The 6,000-nt window shown below is 33.8% G+C and overlaps 1 protein-coding gene across 2 annotated transcripts in view; it reads right to left on the bottom strand.

Annotated features, from left to right (window-relative positions):
• The window catches only part of LOC124429372 (protein bric-a-brac 1-like), a 360,935-nt gene that overhangs the window by 277,057 nt on the left and 77,878 nt on the right, over positions 1-6,000 (bottom strand). The window lies entirely within an intron of this gene.

A 6,000-nucleotide genomic window follows, 5' to 3' on the forward strand; every position in this document is an offset into this window, starting at 1 on the left:
AAAAATCTAAAGATCAAATGGTATATAGTCGAAATAAATTACAATTTGGACGTTGATTTAGAATAGAATTATTCTTTGGACATTTAAATTTAACGTTTTATTCGATAAGTATTAGGTAAGTCATTGATCTAACAATAAGATGATACGTGAGTCATAATCGAGATAGAAGATTAATGTGTTAATTGTAATATGTTACTCGATCGAATGATTTATACGGATTATTTACGAGAAAGAAAAAGAAAGACAGAGAGAGAGAGAGAGAGAGAGAGAGAGAGAGATCTCACGATTCGTTTTACAGTTTGAGAAAGTTTCGTTAGACAAGAAAAATAGATACGAGAGAAAGAAAGAGAGAGAGAGGGAGAGAGAGAGAAAGAGGGGAAGAGAGAGAAATAGAAACGACGATGAACGAAGATGAACGGAGGGGGTAGCGATGGTTACAGCAGAATAAACCCCTCAATAATGAGTTCCGCGAGTGAATTCCGGTGCGGAGAGGCTCGAGATAATAAAACAGAGCGGCCGGTACGCCGGTGTGCCACTACACAACGACGTTGACGTGGACCTGAGCTGGTGCTTCGTAGATGAGATTGTGTGCACGTAATAACGTAACTATGTGTATGTCTATGAATATATATATATATATATATATATATATATGTATATATGTATGTATGTATGTATATATGTATATACCTATGACTGTGCCTGTACGTCTATGTCTCTATGTCTTTGTGTGTGAGTACCGCCGCACCGGCAAGAGTAATAGTAAGAGGCAATAAAATATAATGAAATAACATCCAATCCAAGAGAGATATTGTGAAAATATTATTACTAACTTATTACTCGCTGGGTTCGGTGCAGCACGCTCTCTTTTTCTCTCCCTCTCTCTCTCTCTCTCTCTCTCTCTCTCTTTTTTACTTACTCTTTCTATCCTCCCCCACTTCTCTCTCTCTCTCTCGTTTTTTTTCCCTGGCTTTTTCTTCCTTTTTACCAACCCCCACACCACCGCACTCTCATCCACCCGACCTCGACCCGAACTCGTCCTTTCCAACCCCCCATCGTCGGGTACTTCTTTTCTGTATTTCTATTTCTCTCTCTCTCTCTCTCTCTCTCTCTCTATCTCTCTCTATCTATCTATCTATCTATCTATCTATCTTTTTCTCTCTCTTACTCTTCCTACCGTTCTCAGACTCCCACAAGTTTTTCTATTTATCTATCCATCTCTCTTTCGTTCACTTTTTACTCCGATATTTCCGCACGCCTCGATCTCGTCAGTTTCGAACGCATCAGATTTTTTTTTTTTTTTTTTTTTTTTTTTTTTTTTTTTACCAAAAACATTTTCGCATATCACGTACGATACACCCAATGTACTTGAGACTTGCCACTTGCCCCTCCCCCCCGTTACTTTTAAATTTATCCTACGTTCCTTCTCTATTCTTTCCTTTAGATCTTTTCCCTTCTTTTATTATTCATTTCTACTTCTTTTCGATGTACGATAGAAATTATCAAGCAATTATTATAATTTTAAAGTCACTGCAAAAGAAAAAATAAAAGAAAAAATAAAAGAAAAAAAAAATATATATATATATATTATATTTATTTATCTATAGATCGTCTTATCCTCTTGACGATAAGATTTTTCTTGAATATCAGATGGAATGCAATGATTAAAATTATAAAAAAAAAAAAAGAAAAAAAAAAAAAAAGAAGAAAGGAAAAAAGGAAAAAAGAAAAAAGAAAAAGGAAAGAAGAAAAAAACAAAAAATCAAAAATAATAACAACAGGAAGAATAAGAAGAAAAAGAACTAAAACACCAAGAAGAAGAAGAAGAAGAAGGAGTCAAGAAATCGGATCGGTAAGAATCGTTAGAGAATCATCGCATCGCCTTCGGAGGCGCGGCTCCGTACGTACGATTTGCGATCGATCGAGCACACGGCCCGCCGGCGTATTTGAAATGCAAAGTACGTGCCGAGCATTATCTTCCAGGAAAGACTGGGCGGTGGAAAAAGAAAGAAAAGAAAAGAGAGAGAGAGAGAGAGAGAGAGAGAGAGAGAGAGAGAGAGAGAGAGAGAGAGAGAGAAAGATAGAGAGAAAAAGGAAGAAAAAAAAAATTATTACGGCCTGAGATATCCAACGAGATCGCGTACGCGGTGACGAAAGACGGTTATATAAAACGGAGCCGTACGCGCGCGTATACACACACATACATCAGCGAACATACACACACACACACATATATATATATATATATATACATATATATATAAAAGATACTTGTACGCCTTAGGATATATTCGCACGTTATAGGTGGAACTGCGCGAGAAAAAGAGAGAGAGAGAGAGATAGAGAGAGAGAAGAGTAATAAGAGAAAAGAAAAGAGTAAGATAGATGGAGAATGAACGCAAGCAAGATAGCGAGAGCGAATGGGCGAACGATAGAGAGAGAGAGAGAGAGAGAGACAGAGAGAGCAAGAAAGAAAGAGAGAAAGAAAGAGAGAGAGAGACAGAGAGAGAAAGAAAGAAAGAGAGAAAGAAAGAGAGAGAGAGACAAGCTACGCGCAACAATCCTATCTGTCCGTGTAAATCTCCGGGCGTCGTAACGAAGCGGCAAATCGAAACTAAACGGTAGCCCATGAATGGGAAATCAGAAAATAACGTTACGCCGTGCCGAGGCCGCGAGCTTCCGGCTGGGACACATCGTATATACATATGAGAGTGAACTTCCTTCGTATAAGTGTACTAGGTGTTGATATAATATATATATATATATATATATATATATATATATATATATATTATATGTATATATATGTATGTATATATGTATGTGTATATGTACGATACCATACACAGAGGGAGGAAAGGAGAGAGGTAGAGATAGATAAATAGATAGATAGATAGAGAGAAAGAGAAAAAGGGAGAGAGAGAGGGAGGGAGAGAGAGAGCAACAAACTTCGTCTCACGCATCCTGGGCTCGTCGTAATGCACGTTATCTCGTAAGTGAAATCTGGTTACAAAGTCCGTTTATTAGGGATTTAATTGATCGACGATGCCTGGAGCGCGTTCTACACGCCGATTTTTCTCATTCCGATCTACCGTCGAAACAGACGTTTTCTTCGGAAATGTATACATATACATATACATACATACGTGTGTGTGTGTGTGATGTGGGTGGTGTGTGTACATAGATACGTCGCTTTATCTACGTCCTCTATAAATGAAATTAGATAGTTTTCTTTCTCGTTTGTATATTTGTTACTACGACGAGAAAGAAGGAGACTGAATAAAAAAAGATTAAAAGAAAACAAAAGCCGAAACAAAAAAAGAAAAAAGAAAAGAAAAAGTAAAAAAGAAGAAAAGATGGAAATGAAAGAGAATACAAAAATAAAAGAGTACATTTATTTTTATCTATTAATCGTATTTTACGGGCGGATATAATTAATAATTGTCAAAATATAATTTGGTATAACCAATAAGTGTTGATAAATTTATTCGTTCTTACTCTTATTATAGTAAATCGGTTACTAAGTAATATATATATATATATATATATATATATATATATATATATATATAATGTTAGAATGTAAAATAATATTGATGAAGTATAATATGATTAAAGTTAAATAATATTATAGTACAGTGCATTAATATAATCCCTTTATATACTATATATCACTACTTCAATATTATTATAACACTAATATACATTTATTTAATTATACCAATCTATAATAATTACATTATACCATGGTAATAGGATAGACGACAATTATATAACAGGATATTCTAGTAATAAAATAAACGTAGTATAAGGAAATATTATTCGATAATACAATACGTTGCATTTAAAATTTCTCAAATACGTCCGTAATTATTTTTTTTTTTCTTTTTTTTTTTTTTTTTTTTTTTTATCGTCTTCGCAATCATTTCATAATCATTTTATTTTTAAAGTATATTTAATTGACGAATTAATTTTTTTTTCTCTTTTTTTTTTTTTTTTCTTTCTTTTATATATATACGTTCGACGTTAATCGTTTATTTAACGAGATCAAAAATGTTCTCCTCTTTTTTTCTTTCTTTCTCTTTTCTTTCCTTACGGCGATCCGAAAGATATTGTCGATGGTGTGTGTGTCAACTATTGGCATAATTCTTTTCGATCGGAGGAACTTAACGTGTAATTAGTCGAGATATTGCGATAGATAAAAGGCGAGTTTTGCGGAACGACTCCGCGCAGTCCGATCGTGGGACCGTGATGCCTCGATATTCCAACTACATGACGACGAAGCACGTATTACGTCCCGCTCGGCTAACGATCGTGTATTGTGCATTGAAAATACGACACAGTTCTTTCTCTTACTTCATTTTCAACTCGCGCATTTTTATGACGTCCGAGAGAACGAGAGAACGAGAGAGCGAGAGAGGGAGAGAGAGAGAGAGAGAGAGAGAGAGAGAGAGAGAGAGAGAAACGAACGCGAGTAAACGTATGATTTGTCCATGTATGCACATATACATATATGTATATATATAATACATATAATATATAATACACGTTGAAAAGTGTCTTCGTATACGTATTGTTCACTATTTCTATACGGTTAAGCGTCCATTTTCAATATCGTACGTATAAAAGAATATATATATATTTTACATACACATATGCATATATATGTATATATGTATGTATATATATATAAATTATACGCACGCATATATTCTTCGTTTCCTCTCTTTTTTTCCCCTTTCCCCTCATCATACTTCTCTCTCATTTTCTCTATAGCAGTATGTCTCTCTCTCTCTCTCTCTCTCTTTTTTTTTTCTTTCTGTCTCTTTTTCTTTGGTCGTGAATGAAATTATTTACGGCTTGTTCCGTTTCTATATACGAACGCTCTCTCACCGACACCACACGCTATTGACTCGCGTAATTTAGGCGAACGACTTACTATGCCTGTCCTTCGAACAAATCGAATTTTTCGCTAGACAGTTCATGTATTAGCGCACGAGGGAGGGAGGGAGTAAGAGAGGGACAGAGAGAGAGAGAGAGAGGGAGGGGGAGAGAGAGAGAGAGAGAGAGAGTCACGTATTCCAACGTTATTTATTTTAGAAATAGAAAGGATCCCAATGTAGGTATCTCGATTTATTTACTTTCCAATCATTGTTTTTTTACGTTCCAATCTTGTTCTTTTCCTGTTCTTTCTTTTTTTTATTTTTATTTTTTTTTTTTTCATTCTTAACATTATTACTTTCTATTACTTTATACGTGCACGTATAATCGTGTATGTGTAATCATGTTTGAATGAAAAAAAAAAAGAAAAAAAAAAAAAAAAAGAAAAAAAAACATAAAAAGAAGAAAAAAAGGGCAAAGAAAACAACAACAAAAAATTATGCAACGTGAAAGTTATAATGTAATATACGTGCAATTAAGAAACATATCCATGGATCTAAACTTAAATATTTAATGTTATATAGAGATATAAATAAATATTATGTGTGACTTGAAAAATCATTTTACATTATATGGAGAAAAGAAAAAGAAAAAAAAAATAAGTAACGAAGGAATTACACAGTCCAATATATTTATTAAATATTAATTCCTTTATGATATATAAAATAACCATTAACTTTTCTAACGAGAAAATAAAATAAAAAATATGAATACATGTGTGTGTATGTGCAAGCGTACGTACGTGTGTGCATGCATGCGTGTGTGCGTGTGTGTGTGTGTGTATAATTTCAGAAAGTTATATTGCTCGATATAAAAAATTAGGATAACGATCTAAGAACGATTTCAATGATTTATGAAAATGACGATCGATTCTGCATAAATAAACTCCCTGAATAGAACGTAGAAGATATATATATATATATATATATATATATATATATATATATATATATATAGAGAGAGAGAGAGAGAGAGAGAGAGAGATAGAGAGATAGAGAGATAAAATAAAGGTAAGACTCAGTCGTTAGACATTTTAGTAGAATTTCTTAGCAAACTCCC

The sequence above is a fragment of the Vespa crabro genome, chromosome 15, assembly GCF_910589235.1.
Source record: "Vespa crabro chromosome 15, iyVesCrab1.2, whole genome shotgun sequence".
Lineage (NCBI taxonomy): Eukaryota > Metazoa > Arthropoda > Insecta > Hymenoptera > Vespidae > Vespa > Vespa crabro.